Raw genomic sequence first — 16985 nt, forward strand, 5'->3', positions numbered from 1 at the left:
AGAAGTATCTATATAACCTTTAGAAGACATCTGAAGGCAGTCCTATATAGGGTAATTTTTTAAATGTTTAATGTTTTATTATGTGTTTATATATGTTGGAAGCCATCCAGAGTGGTTGGGGCAGTCCAGTCCGATGGGCAGGGTAAATAATAGTAGTAGTAGTAGTAATAATAATAATAATAATAATAATAATAATTGTAATAGAACATCCCTGTTTTCATTGGAGAAATGTTGGAGGGTATGCATCTTTTCATCTAACCTACAGCAAAGTCTTGCTATCACATTCACCGCCACAGTAGCAATCACCTGGAAGAAATGTAACAGTTGATGGGAAATATACATTTTGATGAAAATATAAGATCTCTGTCATTCAATTTTTCCAGTCGTTTGATTCAGCCGTGGTGACACGAGGAAGAACTGCTGTGCAAACACTTGTTACTGATCAGATATGACATTACTACTGACAGAATATCAATTACGTCTTGATAGGCATGACTGCAGAAACCTGGTGTTTGATGCATTCTTATAATTTTGTACTTTCAGAATTTGAACTTTGGAGAATCTCCTTTGTAAAACAATCTATATTTGCCTGTTTATTTAAATAATTTGTTAGCCACTCTCAGAGCAGCTTGCGGATAAACAGGTTATGGAACTTGATGTGTTTCTTTAGCATGTTTCCAAGGGTGGAAGACAGGTGGTTCTTAATGTCTGTCCATTCTCATCTAGACTTACATTCGAATGCACATTTAAAGTTCTAAACGGCTTGGGATCCCCAAGCCATGAAAGAGCATCTCTTCCCCATGCAATCTATATTAGAGGCACATTACTTCACAGTAGCAGGGGATGTGATGGGGCAGATGGAACCACCCACCAGACAGCAACATCTATTACCAAATCAATAGTGATAATGGCAGGTATTTTATAAGTCAATTATAATTTCATTCTCAAACACACATAATTGAATATTGTTGCTTCCATGCAACAGGTTTTTGTAAGGGCAGAAATATTCATCTACTGCCCCCCCCCCCCCCCGATTTGGGTTGGTGTAAAATAGTGGGAAAGTGTGAGAGCAGAAAATCCTAAAATCCTTGATTCAAGTCTTTCTTCCGTCATGTGTCCTCATGATGGCCTGAAGCAAGCCACTAGCTCCTCATCCTTTTTTCATGACATGGCTTAGCTTCCAATGATATTTTAAGGATTGCTATGATAAAGCATGCAATATACTTGCTTCTTATATCACTCCCACTAGATGTCAATATAATGTAATATAGAAGAATGGGGCATCCCCATCAGTTTTATTGAGGTCACATGTTGGTTTGTAAGGCAAAAGGTGGCAGCCTAGTTCCCATTAGTTCAGGCCAACTTAACCCGAATTATTACCACCACCACATCACATTACTAAGTGCAGCAATGATTAAATGGCTTTTAGATGTTGCCAACTCTTGACCTAAAAAATAAAACAAAACCCCCAAACCCAAATTCCAAACATTTAAATAATTTTCAATAGTGGTCTTATTGTTATGCTAAATTATAATATTTCTCTGCATTCGTATAATCACTTTTGCCTTGAAGCATATGAGTCAGCCATAGATTAACAACTGAGACATGATCACTTCTAAGCAAATTAACCTTTTCTGTCTGGGCTAAATTTTCTATTAATATGAAAATCAGCTGCAATTTAATTCCGGTTTGCTTGCATGTGTGCTTTAATTTCAGAACTTATATATTTCCTCAGCTGCACTGTGACTGTACACAGGCATCTACGACTGCTGTGGATGTTATGGGGAAGAACTTTCTGACAGTAAGTGCTGTTTGGCAGGGAAATGGACTCCCTCGTGAAGTTATGGACTCACCTACATCTAAGAGTTTTTTTTAGCAGGATAGCCATCTGTCATGGATGTTATAGTTGAGATTCCTTCATTGCAGGGGGTTGGACTAGATGACCTGGGGTCCCTTCCAACTCTATGATTCTATGTGAGATCAAGAGCCTTCAACCTACAGCTGGCAGAAATGACCAGTGTAAAGCTTCTCCTGGTAACTTTGGTACTCTTCATTGGTCTATTTCATTGGACCATGCACAAGGAAGCAGGAGGTTTCCACTTATCTCCCCACCTGCCCACCTTTCAAAGAATTGTAATGTTGGAATGGACCCCAAGACCCATCTAATCCAAAACCCTGCACTGCATTTAACAGACATTTCATTTAATCGGCATGACTAATTTAGGTTGATTAATTTTCGTGGGTGTACTCTTATAGGACTGCATTGAATACAACTGCTGCATAAAGACAGGGTAGTCAAAATCATGAGTGAAGACATTGCCCAGACGCAAAGAGCACAGAGGAAAAACAAGGGACCAGCTGAACTGTTTGTTTCCTCATTTTCATAGCTGCCATTTGCTCAAGGCCAGTACTAGAAAAACCTAGAAAAGAAAATGAAAGAGACTTATAATTTAGAATGCATACTTTCATGAATTGCTTGAAGCATTTGACTAATTTCAAACACTTTTCTGAAATGCTAAGCTGCCCTGCATATGAAGTGTGCTAAAAATCACTGCTCCAAAAATAAAGTGTCATTATAGGTTACTTTTCTTTTGTGTTATTTACCTGTTTTGTTTACATTTGGCTGCTGTTGAGTTGTTTCACAATATTATCAGATTTTATTAATTGGTTTGATAGCTGAGACCACCTTCATAGACCTGTTAGTTAAATACTGCACCATAACGCCAAGCTATTGCACACTGCTGCATAGCATTAAAGTGCTTTTTAAAATGCCCTTGACCTCATTAAAAATAACAAGACCTCTTTACAGCTTTGCAAGCACTTAGCTAGGCTGAAGGGTGTTGTAAAGAGGGTGGAATATATTATGAAGTGCCATACAAAGTCTAAACTAGGTAGGCAATTAGTGAACTAATAAGGGTGCAGAAGTATTTCCTTGGAAACTGTTAATTTTTACATCGATAAGTAATTATCATTTGTGCTGGTAACACAGCATAAATTCATAGCTCGTGCTGGTCTAATAGCATGGCTCAGAAAAATAACAAAGGGATTTTAAAGATTGTAAATGTAATCTTATTGTGAGAAACATGGAAATATAGAAGCCCAAATAGGGGGAAATCAATTAAGAAAGATTAGCACTTCTTATAGCAGCAGTATCTCAAAATATATAGAATGCTACTTCCCCTGTTATTATCTGGGGTAGTGAGGGGAAGTGATATTAATCCAATCCTCCAATCTTGCACTGTCTTGTCTGTGAGCTATTCTGCCCAGTATACAAAGCACTGAACCACCTGTGACTCAAGCACTGTACCTGAAGAAAAGTGTCTTTTCCAGTATTGCCCCACCTGATTACCAGCTGGGGGTGCCCTGCTTGTTGTCACACCAGTGGCTAAAGCTATGTGGTGATACATGACGGGGCATTTTCAGTAATCTCCTTAGGTTCAATAAAGCTTACTACCAGGTAAATTTGTACAGAGTTCCCTGGTCTTTCACAGTCTTCATCTTCGTATAGAAATCTCCAGACTGCTCTGCAGAAGTTTTGAAGGTGTTCCATGACTTGCGAATGTAGGAAAAAATGTAACAGAAATATTTTCTTTTGAAAAGGCTTTCTGACCTTCATTCTGAAGGGAATGCATTCTGGTGCCTGGAAGGACTATTGTGCTTCACAGCTGCATTTGCCGTGCCAACATGTTTAAAATGCTTCAAAGGGATACATTTCACTGCAATACTCAGAGCAGACCCACTGAAATCAGTGGAGGTACTCTGCGTATGACTTAGGGTCCAATTAAAATTCTCTCCAACCTGGGCTTCTCAGGGCAGTAGTCACCCCATACTCTTACAAGTTTAGTGGCTGGGAGAGCTGGGTGGAGGGACACCCCCACCCCCAAAACTTGGTTCAATTAGTTTTTGGATGCTGTGTTAGGCTCCAATCCTAAGCCCACTTACACGAGAGTAAGCACCTCTGAATTCATTTGGACTGACTTCCTGGTTAGGATTGCAGTCTTAATTTGATAGAATCACTTGAAGCATTTTCTTACCCAAAAAGAGGCCATGTCTCTGGAATTGTTAAAGCATTCTGTAGATCTCAGGGTGGAGGAGATGATTTAATTTTTTCTATATTTTCTTGCTTGTTCTTAGGCCGATGGTGGCATGTGGAACGTTCAAAAACAGATCTTGCACGTTCAAAGGTCAAGAGCACTGTAAATACAATAAATATTCCAGTCTGAGACACACATTTATTATTGGTAATTTTTTTAGCCCGTATTTATATGCTCTTATCAAAAAACTGTTCCTTCAAGAGCCAGAAGCTATATCATATGAGAAAAATGAGAGAGAAGTGAAGAGGTCACACAGGTTTGCGCTATCATAACATGGCAAATATGAAGCAATACATTTTAAATAAAAATTGTCATGCACTGTTGTGATAAGAGAATAGCTGCTTATATTAGAGGAAATTATTCTTATACAATATAGCTCTCCAAGCTCATAAAAGGGCCTGTGCTAAGCATGCAGTTCCTCATGCAGCAATTGGAAAAATGCTATTGAGATAATAAAAAGTATGTGTGAGTGAACAGTATGGCATGTGTGAGCAACCTTTCCCTTCAATCTGCATTAATAGTTACACTGAGTAAGGTGCATGATCCCATTACAACATAACACAGTCTTATGAAATCCAATGATACTTTTTGCAATATGCTGCCTTTTCTTCTTGCTTTGACAAGAATAACATTCAAATGTCCTCGCTTACAATAACTATACATGCATGGCTGGGGGGGGGGGTGGATCTAAAACTCTATATACCTGCCAAAATGTTCCCCACCCCTAATACATACTGATAATGCTTCTGCTGATACTACTACTACAAGTACTAGTAATACTACTATTAGTTGAGTTACTAGGAACAGCATCAAAAGAAGAAACATGAATAAGAGTAGTAATCTAATAAATACTGATAATACCACTACTCCATAAAATTTATGGAGGTATATATTATATAAAAGCCCTGTAATTTAGGTCAGTATAAACCAAGCTTCCTCTGTGAATATCCTGATGGATTCACCTTAATGGATTTTGTTGGCATAGACAGCTCCTACTAGACATAGGAATAAATACTGCAGAAAGTTTGCTTAAAAATACCTCTTTTTTCATTGATGTCCAGATAGTTGCAAATAATAGATTCCCTTCTTAGCCGTAGTCTGTCCCTTGATGGAATCCTGTGCAATATTAGTTTCTCAAACATGTTAATGAATACCAGCTTTATATCTGTTGTTTTACCAATGATCCCAGATATATGGAATAATTTTGTCCTCCAAACAGAAACAAACCCAAAACAAGACCATTCTCTTGACAGTTTAAAAGAATAAAATATTTTCCAGTTTCTCAGTAAACACCCCACCTTCTGAATTTTTGATGCGGGGTAGATCATCCAGTGAGACTTCATAACACAGTGAGGAATTTCTTCTGTAACTTGAAACTCAAAGAAATGCAGAAGACCTAAATAATAGGTCCTGTTTGTGGGCTTCCCATAGACACCTGGCTGGCCACTGGGAGAAAAGGATGGGCCTTTGGTCAGGTCCAGCAGGACTTTACTTGTGCTTTTAATATTTTAGCCTAACCATTAACAGTGCTTTTAAAAAAACCAAAAAACCATTCCATTTTATAACTTAGACGTGCAGTTGAGAAAGAGAATTACTCGTTTTCAAAGAAGCTCCAGATTTCCCCTGCCAGAGAGAATTACGCAAAAGAAGCATTGAGTATATCTGCCTTCTTTCCGTCTTTTAGTTCATAAATAGAATGCGGTGGTTTCTTTATATATCTTGGCTTGCAACATCTGCATATTTTTGCTGTGGGAAGTGAAAGTGTGGGGGGGGGGAGAGAGAGAGGCCAGGAAAACTGTTTTCACACCAAATTCTACACCCCCCCAATCCATGCCCCAGGCTATCATCTCAAACGTATCTTTCAGCCTGGCAAACAAACAATTATCTAAATTCTAACAAAATGTCAACATGAGAGGGTTTCCTGCATTGTATTCCTCATTGTTCTCCCCTTCGTTCCATTCATTTTGAATTTCAGTTGAACTAGGATAATTTCTATAATTTATTTATTTGAGCACGCACAGTTTGTTTTGGTACCTTTAATTTGTTCACATATTCCTTTCTACTGCATAATGAGGCATCTAAGACATTGGAATAACCTGCTGGGTTAGGTCAAAGGTCCATCTAGTCTAGCACTCTGTTCTCACAATGGACAACCAGATACATATGGGAAGCCCACAAGAAGAAGCTGAGTGCAACAATACTCTCCCTACATGAGATTTCCAGTAACTGGCATTAAGACGCATACTGTCTCTATCAGTGGAGGTAGAACACAACCACCATGGCTAGTAAGCATGCAAATGGGAAGGGAACAAACTAGTTGTAATCATATTGTGATTGACTCCAGATTATTTGTGTATGGTGTTTTGCTGATTTGCACATTTGCTATGTATGGATGCATCAACATTCCTATTTTGCAAAATAAAAACAGACCTGCTATGTCAATGATCCAGTTTTCCAGCATCATGTTCCCCAAAGCAGCCAACCAGTTGCCTCTGGGAAGTCCATAAGTGGAGTATAAAGGAAATGGCTCTCTTCAGCATAGTTCCTCAGCTACTGATAGTTGTGTCCTCCATGAATTTGTCTATAATCTCCTTTAAATCCATCTAAGGTAATAGTTATCACATCTCAGGGCAACAAATTTCAGAAATTAATTCATGCTTATGAAAACTCAGAAAGTATAAGCAACTGAAAAACTGAATGCAATTGCTATAATAAAAGAGGTAAAGGACCCCAGACGGTTAAGTCCAGTCAAAGGCGATTATGGGTGTGGCACTCATCTCGTTTTCAGGCCGAGGGAGCCGGTGTTTGTCCACAGACAGCTTTCCGGGTCATGTGGCCAACATGACTAAACCACTTCTGGCACGATGGAACACCGTAACGGAAACCAGAGCGCAAAGAAACACCGTTTACCTTCCTGCCACAGCGGTACCGATTTACGTACTTGCACTGGTATGCTTTTGAACTGCTAGGTTGGCAGAAGCTGGGACAGAGCAATGGGAGCTCACTCTGTCGCAGGGCTCAGTGGTTTATTTTTTTAAAAAAATAATATTTATTGATAATTTCAGGATTACAAGAAAAACAAAAAACAAAAAACAACACAATACAAAAAAAAATAAAAAAATAAAAAAGAGAAAAGCACAAAATATACGACAATACAGCAAAAGAAAATAAAGAAGAAGAAAAAAAGGAGAAAAAAAACACAAATCCCAAATTACATATCCATAATTTCCATTTGCTTGTTTCATTGACCTCCTCACACCTCCCTTTTTGTATTCTAGTTTGATAATTATTTCAGCAAATTCTTTCCATCTTTCTCAATTTTTGTTATAAAATTTATCTTAACAATTTAACCTAATAATTAACTCAACAAATCCTTTCCATCTTTCCCCATATTCTGTTATTCAAATTATCTTAATTTATTTAACCTTATCTTACCCCTATGTACCTTAAGACTTAAATCTTAGTTTTCAAATATACATAGCTCCTGATAACATTTCTGCTAGAGTCGTATAGTTTCATTCCCACATTTTCCCTAATATTCATTAAGCTGATTCTAAAATACAAAATTTCCATTATAAATTCTCTTTCAATCATCATCCAGCGTCTCTTCTTCCTGGTCTCGGGTCGTGTCAGTCCTTACTGTCTATTCCATCTAGTCCATCAACCTGGAAGCCTTATGTCCGAGGTCCTTAAGTCTCTTCCATGTCCCTTCTGCAATTCTTCTTCATCTTGTTTGTGCTTGCCCTTTTCCTTGTCTTTTGTTGGTCTCTGTCTTAGTTTCTTTCCTTTCTCATTGAGGAGTAGTTCTCTGGGGGATTCCAACCCAAAATTGTCTCCATCACCCTTCATCCAGCTCGCCCATTCCCCACAGTCCCACTCCCCAAAGTCCTCGATATAATCCAAAATGTATTTAAAATCAAATTTCAAGATCTCTCCAAAGCTAGGAATCTCCTCATCTCCAGACTCCCCTTGGCCCACTCCAATTTCAATCTTCAATAACAGCGGCTTATGCTCCTGTAGGGCCTCGGGTCTCTCCATTTGTACTATTTGAGGTGCAGCCGCATCCTCCTCCATTGTCATCTCCACTTGCCCAGTCAGTACAAATTCATAGGTTGGTTCCTGACTGATTTCTGTATCAATGTTCCCTGTTTGTCCACAGTTATCAACCACAACAGTCAAATCCGTTTTCTCATTCATCAAGTCCATCTTCTCATGCATCTGTTCCAGCAAAGCATTTGTCTTGCATAGAGCAAGCACCCAGTCTCCCTCCCAGCTCATCTTTGTTCAAGGTCAGAAAAGACTGTTCCCACAGTCTTAATCTCACAGATGTTGGGTCTCAAATATCCTACAGCAACAATTTAGCAAGTTCCCTCTAGAGGAGACAAACTATTTGCATCCATTTATTTTTTTTTGAAGACAAAGGAAAGTTACTTTCCTTTTTCAGATATTTCAGATGTTTTTCAGATATTTTGTTTCTTTAAAATGCAAAAGGCAACATTAGAATCCACTTGTTTCTCTTCATTAGCTATCTGTCAAAGTATTACGTTCACAGTCAATGAACCTCTCCAACAGTTTCTGTCTCTGACACCCCGTTCCCAGGTTAGAGACGGTGGAAACTTATCCTTCTTCACTCCCTCTCCTGCCAGGGGTTAAACAGAGTCCCCCCCCCCCCGCTTCCAAGGGGGGTTTCAGTAGTTCTGAATGAAGGAACTTTAGTCTTTTTTGACAGCTCCCAGCTTTCGCTTGCAAAATTTTTGCTTTAGTCTATATACAAAAAAGCGGAAGGCGGACTTCCTGTTTGCACCTTCCCGCTTCGATACCAAATTAAACAATTTCTTGATCCAATTTTCCGTTTCTACTCACGGGTACTTGTTTTAAATCCAACTGTCCACAGGAAAAAGTCAGCGCTCTCTGGCAATGGCTGTGCGGCTTCACTCCGTGAAAGTAGCAGTCAGTTCGTAGCACCACGCTTCTCACCCCACTTCGCTCCGGAGCCCCTAGATGGGATTCCCCGCGAGTAGGGGGCGCTTCTGGTGCCCTGCCGAACCCCCCATTCCCAGGCTTCCTCCGCCTGGGATTTCTAGCGGGTCCCCACCTTCGCCGCGGCGGGAAGGCCCAGTTTCCACGGAGCCCGTTCCTCCAGTCGGAGGAACTCCGCCATTTACCAATGGCGCTGACCCGGAAGTCTCCGCAGGGCTCAGTGGTTTAAACCACAGCACCACCTATGTCTCTAATTGCTATAATAATACAATTTCAATTGAAAGAGAACAGCACATAATCCTTACATTAGCCAACTCAGTCTTGAATATTCCTTTATAAGCTGAGGTTTCACCACCCTAGTAAAGTACTTTCATTAAAGTTACACTAGTGCATCCAGGATTTTTGGTGATTAACTGGATTATGAATAAATCAATTGACAATATGGCATATTGGCTTAATTCAGATGTCAGGTTAAACCGGGAATGTCATGAAAAGGATGAGGTTGAATGACTTCTGGCACTGTGTTCTCCCTTCTCCTCTCTCCTCCTCCATTGTGACTGCAAGGAGACAGGAACCTTTCTTTTTCAGTTTCAACCACTGTAACATTATGCTCAAACTCGAAATCATGGTTAGTTCAAACAAGTCATCTTCATAACCCACATGAAGTTTGAAGTTTTTTTTTTTATATAAAAAAATACACAATAAAAAAGATTAATCACAATTAATCAGGTAGGTTTGGATAATACAGCTAATTATAAGAAGTCACAGCTAATTAAAAGAAAAAGAGAAGCAAAACTGCACTGAAGGGGGGGGGGGAATCCAGGAGCCCAAGGCTTGCCTAGGCTTCTTCCGATCATGATAAACCATGGTTTACTGTGACATCTGAAAGCAGACAAACAGTATAGTTTTTTTGCAAGCTGAAGTGACTATAATGACCTTTCTGATAGACTGGGGACGTGCAGAAGTTATTTAGGAAGATTTAATACAGTTAAGCCAAGAGCGAAAATCTTAATGCTCCAGCAATTATTTTGATAATTAATTGGCAGATAATTTAGACATACAAACTGGGAAATTTACAATTACACTTTAGGCAGGTTTTCTGAATGACATCCAAGTTACTGATCACAGTCTTCTCGAAAACTGCTGGTTGAAATGAATTTGCTTGGTGATTATCACAGTCTGCGCAATAGAGTGTATCTCAAATATGCAGGGGGTGAAACAGAATTAATGAACCATAGAAAATGCTCGGGTTTTTTAGTTGCAACTATAATAATATCTAGATGGATGCTACTTACCTGAAATTGAAGTGGTTGAAAATATACTTTCTCTTTGAATTATTTATTTTCTCAAGCCAATAGTCGCACATCCCCAAAGCAACTTACTAATTTAGCCATGTTTTTCCCAGTGCTCACTTCATTCCCTGCAATGAGAAAATCAGGCAGGGGGGATTGGCACCATCTGTATCAGAGGACTGTAAGGAGCAGCAAAGTGATACCAGAGTTAAGTAGTTGGGATTGTTCTGGGACTATGTACCTGGAAACAGGGAAATACTGAATCTGACTTGACCCAGTGATAATTGAAGGCTTGGAAGATGGAGTGCTAAGCATCTATTCAACTACAACTGGAAATGTAGTTGAGAATGGGTAATTGCCCTTTTAATTCCCTCTGTATTTGTGACACCTTTTGCATTTGGGCTGCCCCTATAAAATACCAAAGGAAAATGTTGAAAATAAAGTGCATACTTTTCTTCATGAAAGTTTCCATTGCACTTTGCAGAACTGACATTTAGGCTGCAGTTCTAAAACCACTTATTGGGAAGGAAGGCCCATTGACCTTAATAGGTCATACTTCTTAGTAAACATGCTTAGTCGATTGTTTCATACTCCCACTTTCTCTTGAGCGGTGGTGGGAAGTTTCGGGCAAACTAGACAGGCCCAGTTTCCTTCGCAAAAGTGCAGTGCAATGGTAATCAATACCTGTTCACAAATGTACAGCTTGAGCAGCTAGCAAGCAAGCCGGCACATCAATAGGCAATGTGAGTCCCAGAGTAGTATCAGCATACTTGAAGCCTCAAGAGAGCATTTGCCAGTTTCATTAATAAATTACAGGAGGGCAAGAAATAAAACAGCTTGTGCTCACAACATACAGCCTAGTCACTGAGGAAAATGCTAGTCACTAAGGAAAATGTTAAACTGGGAAGGTCAAACCGTAACTAAGAAGGTGGCTCTGATAATAATTTTCAATATGATGACACCATATCATCATTGCAATGCTTTACTTTCAAAACTAATTTATTTTCACTCAGTAGAAACAGTAGATCCTGGAAACTTAGGGTAAGGGTATTCATGTTAAATCATTGCAGGTAAGACATATGGGTGTCATATTTTGTGGCCAGAAGGATGTGAAGACCATTGCTCTTGTGCAAATGAGATGCATTGCTTAATTTCATTCTTTAAAATAATATAGTAGCTAACTTATAACCTTTAAAAAGAGAAGTATTGCATTTTAATTTAAGAAACATGTACTCTGACATGAAAAGCCTATCTTAGCCTATCTCAGGGCAGCTTGATTGTGGTGGCTCATTGGTGAAAAGAATGAACTCTGAACATGTTCAGTAGTAGTCACATGATATTCCAGGGTATTCATTGATTATATATTCCAGGGCTGAGCACTGGCATTCAAACAGATCCTTGTCAAGCCATGGCTCAGATTAAGCCCTGAAATCATATCTACAATAGTTTCCCTCCATTAAGGTTTAAAAATTGTTTCAGAAAGCCATTTACAGGGGAAAAGCAAGGTGAAAGGCAGACTTCTCATGGCTCCCAGGTGGTCCCATTCTGCTACTAAATTACTAATGCAAACAAAAGTACCAGAATTGTCACCTATTCATTGGAGGAGTTAGGCTTTACTGTCACCTCCTGATAACACCATTTAGCAGAGCATATTTTACACCAAAACTTATTGGCCAGTACATATCGTTCTCTGGGAAAACCGTCTGCAAGGCCATTACCCTGCCTGAAGCCATTACCGCTTTGCCTAGATCCAAAGGCATTTGCAATATCTACAAACAATCAAGCGCCAGTCAAAGACGCAATTCCAACCCCTGGAATTCAAAAATCCATTTCAAATAGAAGAGCGCTGTAATCGGTACAAAAATGATTAGATTTCACACATCCACGGGACTATTTTGACAATTTAGCCCTTTGAAATCTGTAGGAATAACCATTGTGCAAACAGAGAGGCATCAGCTCGGCATGATTCTAGTCTTAGATCTTCAGCTAAAATCCAAATAAAACAACCAAACGTGGAATTGTTCATCTTTCTGATATGCTTTATCATATGTTCTACAAAGGCACAGAAGCCTTTTTCTGTTTCATGATTTCTACTTTTATTTCAGTTTATTCCACAACATACTGATTAATCTTATTATAGGACCACAGTGGGTTCTATAGCTTATAGTTAGAAAATGGTTCAGTAGGCTGCTTTGAAAGATGGCAGTGCGGGAGAGGTAAGTTATAGGATAGTCCATGCTGAACTTGGTGTAGAAAGATTTAAAAATGACTTGTTTTGAATGAATTAAATGTCTAACAAGTGCATAAAACTGTCTAAATTGTCTTGCGGATGGGGGAGAAAAAGGACTGCTCCCCCACCAGCTGGATTCAATTTCCCAACCCTGAGGAGGGTATGGCCTGGGGAAGGTGGGGTTGGGTTGTAGTCTGTAGGGAATGCTGGGTACTGGGCTGAGAGTCCTGGCATGCTGCATTTAGCCCAGGGACCTAAGGTTCACCATCCTAGATGCAAGCATACCATGGAACCAAATTTGTGATTTGTCACTGAATCTGTTGGCGTGATGAGTGACTATGGGAGATTATAGTGTCCTAACTGCAAGATCTTTACTAAGAACAAGATGGGATCCTGAACACAAATTCATGACTCCTCAAGGCACTCTCCATATCAGGAGACTGTGTTCAAAATAAATAAAAAGAGGGCTGACAATGTAAACCCTTCATATTTGAGTAATGATATTATTATTTTCTGTGAGACCCACAGCAAGGCATGAAGGCTTGCTTTATCAGATTGGTAAGTGAAATAGACTAAAAATGAGGCTAGCCCCCTTTCCCAAAGCAGGGCTGTGTGGGAATTAAACCAAAATGAGAACCATGGATGAGTGCCATCAAGTATTGTAGTGGTGAAAGGGGGATCCTGAGAGCTGTGGGACTCTGGGGGTGGGATAAGAACCCCTTTGAGGTCCATACGTCACACTCAGATTCTTAGCATGTATGGGGATAGTGAATCAGGTGTGTCTCTCTCAGACAAGTAGGGGCTGGCTGGTGGCATGCTGAAACATCTACAGCTTATGCTCAGAGCACATGTGGGTTGCTCAGATTCTACAAGCCAAAAGGAAGTGGAAAGCCTTAGCCTATGTTTTACACAGGTTCCAGTTCTCATTGCACATTTATGTTATGATATGCTAAACAAAGTGTGGTTTTCCCAAGCATCTGTGTCTTGCCTCCTTATTTTTGGCTGCAGGTGCAGTGCGTATTGAGCAGAAACGAAACCAGTTTTGTGCAGACTCAGACTCTGTATAAGTGCTACCTGTTCATTTTCTGCTATATTGTGGCAGCAGCATAAGACTGCAATCTAAACTGTAGCGGTACTGATTAAACCTAAGCATAGCTGAAGATTAATGTGTAAGGTTAGATGGAACCGAGGTGAACACATAACAGATGATTTCATGCTGTTCTAATACTGAACTATGTGAAAGCATGAGTATATGGGAAAGTATGTAATGTACTTCAAGTATTTGGGCCTGCAAACCCTGAAGAGGCATCACTGCAACAGTTCTAGCTGAATGAGTTCTAATTTGCCACTCAAGAGGCAACCTACCAAGTAATAACTATGAGAATTGTACAGTGCTCCTAATGCAATGTACTGTAGCTCTGTTTTTAAGCCAACGGCTGAAATAATTGCATGCCAACTTCATCTAAATGTCTACTTGCTATCTAACTATTTTTTAAAAATTCAAATAATCATACATACTAGTAAAGTTAAGGAGATCCTACAAATTTAAAACAAGTGATACATGAATTCCTTCACTCATAATCCTTCAGCATGTCTCCCATATGTTTGTGCTATAGTGATTTTAATGTCCTAAAGCAGTTTCTGGGAAGAACTATAGCTCAATGGAAAAGCATATACTTTGCAAGCTGAAGATCCAAGGTTCAATCTCTGAATTTGTTAAATAATCAGATCATAATGATGAGAAAGACTGCCCAAGACCCAAGGAGTCTCACCCAGTGTACAACAGCTTTCTGTATATAATTTTATTATTTTACTGTTGTCATTTAAAAATTTTAATGCTATTGTTTTCTGCTTATGATGTACAATTTCATTAGATCTTAATTATTTATTGTTCCTGCTGCTTTTATTAAAAACAATGTGTATAAAAACAAACAACAGCAACAACTTCAATATTGCTTTTAAAGAAAAGCAGCCTATCAATATTTTAGAATGAATAAGGACCCTTTCCAATGTTTTATAATTATGTTACATGATAATTGTAAGTTTCTAAACTGACGTGAATATCTTGCATGAGAAAAGGAAGACGGAAAAAAATAATCATAGTAAACATTCACTTTTATTACAGTATTGCATAGATTTGAAATCACTGATCACCAGAACAGAGAACTTAGTTTACACACTCACCCAGCCAGACATGCAGAATGGGCAAGGGTGCCAACTTGAATAAAATATGGGGTGGGGGCAGGTAAGCCCTGCCCCACATAATCGATCCTAAAACGTGGAACACACATCATTTGAATGGCAATTTTGCCCTCCCGGCTCCCTCAAATATTTTATTGGGGGGGGGGGGGTCGAAGGGATCTCAGCCCCTAGGAGTTGGCTCCTATGAGTACAAGTTGTGGGTGTGCCCCGTTTCATGTGCTCAAACATATGGTTTATGGGTATGGAAGTCTGCTGCATGTTGCAGGGTAGCTAATTCACCCTGAGGTCTAACCAAATTAGTTTCTTTCCCAGTCACTTCTAAGAAATAAAAAGCTACTATATTCCCCCCCTTATTAAATAAGTGGGTGGAATTTACAGGTGAACTAAACCTTTCATGGTGGTTAACTAAAGTCTTTCAAATTACAGGCAAATAGGCCGAGACTTTTGTGCTGGACAGTTTAGAAGTTTGATTTTTTATTTTTAAGGAAAGGAAAAGTTTATAACTTTTTAAATTGTGCATGCTTACCATGGGTCAAGGAGCAGATTGCCCAGCCTACCACACCTTACCAGTTACTTTATCCTTCATCCCCCTTTTCATGATTTTCCTTAAGGTGGTTTATAAGCCATCAGGAAGAGTCAAGGCCTACAGCATTTTATCAGCCACACCCTCACCCAACTGCAGCCTATCCTGACTGATTGAGCTACCAGTGAGCAAATAGCCGGTCTAGTTTCTTCCCTATGTGACCAATGGAATCTTTCTTCCTGAGACAAGCAGCAGGTTGCCCCCCCCCCCCATTTGGGCATGGCTTCAAACACCAGTGGTGGGAGTGCACTGGAAGCAGAGTAAATAGTAATGTGCACATTGCCTTAGCCTTGATTTTCATCACTCCACTTCCATCATCAGCAAAGACAGTTCAGTTAAGGGAAATGCAAATATGTGTGGACTGACATAGGAGGCTGCAGTGAGGTTGACCCCAAATAGGGTATTGCAGTGGCACAGCACAAGTAGCTTTGCAAATACTCATGGTAAGGTGCCATAAGGCTACCCAGGCTGACTTCAGTGCACGCTTTTGTCGTACATGTGGCGAAGTCTTCATGTTGTAGTGGAACTGAAATATGTAGGCTCCACAAGTTGAGAGGTGGACAGCCCTTTGTGACAGGGTTGGACTTCGTATCATTGCCATAATTTGCTATCCTCATTTCTTTTCTCAGCTTGCCCCTCTGCCAACTGTGGAAAGATATGATGATGATGCTTGGTGGTGATTTATTTTAAATGCGTTATAAAATCCCAAATAACACATTCCACCCTCCAACTTTCCACATCAAGTTTCAAAGGAACAATAAAGAAACTAATAAAGAGGCGTTGAAAGTGTAGATGAAATGTGGGTTGTCAGCGATGGAGAGAAAGTGAAGGACTGGCAGTAGAAGAAGAAAATGTGCAAAGAGGTGAGAGACACTTAACAGCTAATGTTTTTTATTTAATATTCTTTCATATAGAGAACAAGTCCAAATCAGTTTACGCTTTTAGACTCATGCACGGGTCTCCCATAAACTATTAAAGGCATTCGCCTCTTTATAGGTTAGGTGTGGGAGCTCTTCCACTCCTGGTTCCTAAGCAGCTCCCATAAATCTGGCCATTTGACTTGCTGCCTCACATAAGCAAAGCAGAGCATGTAAGAACCCAGGATTTATAGTGAATGACAAACTGAACATAAAGCAACAATGAGATGTCCTAGTAAACAGTGGTACATTTAAGAGACCGTATTAAGTAGGGTGCATTCCACTACTGCTCTATAATAATGCCCATATAGCACTTGCGGATGTTTAAAGCATGTCATACATTCTCAGGTTGTAATCCTTACAAGCCTGTGCCAAGTGTGGTCCATATTATTCTCTCATTTTGTAGATAAAGAAACAAGTCTGAAAGAAAGTGGCTTAAGCAGCCTTATCTTCCTGGGTTCTAAATCATGTGAGGAGCCTAACTCCTCACATGAAAAAGACAGATGTTCCACCACAAAAGTTTGGGGATTTGCAAGAACAGGATCTAAAGGGTGTTGAGGGTCAAACAGACTCACCCCTCTCTCCCCATCACTCAATGGTAATCCTTTGAAGAATGACTGAATAGGGGTAGCATTTACAGGACCATACGAGATACAATGAGCATTGCATGATGCTTAAAGAGGCTGG

At 39.6% G+C, this 16985-nt stretch overlaps 1 long non-coding RNA gene across 1 annotated transcript; it reads right to left on the reverse strand.

Annotated features, from left to right (window-relative positions):
- Positions 1–2111: 2111 nt before the first annotated feature.
- On the reverse strand, positions 2112–15460 carry LOC308474964. Its single transcript, XR_013985063.1, has 5 exons — positions 15325–15460; positions 10370–10494; positions 5134–5210; positions 4035–4194; positions 2112–2420 (listed from the first exon to the last, which is right to left on the reverse strand). It is a non-coding gene; the product is annotated as an uncharacterized lncRNA (long non-coding RNA).
- Positions 15461–16985: the final 1525 nt, after the last annotated feature.

This window comes from Podarcis pityusensis (genome assembly GCF_964106645.2).
Source record: "Podarcis pityusensis genome assembly, chromosome: 4".
Taxonomy (NCBI): Eukaryota; Metazoa; Chordata; class Lepidosauria; order Squamata; family Lacertidae; genus Podarcis; species Podarcis pityusensis.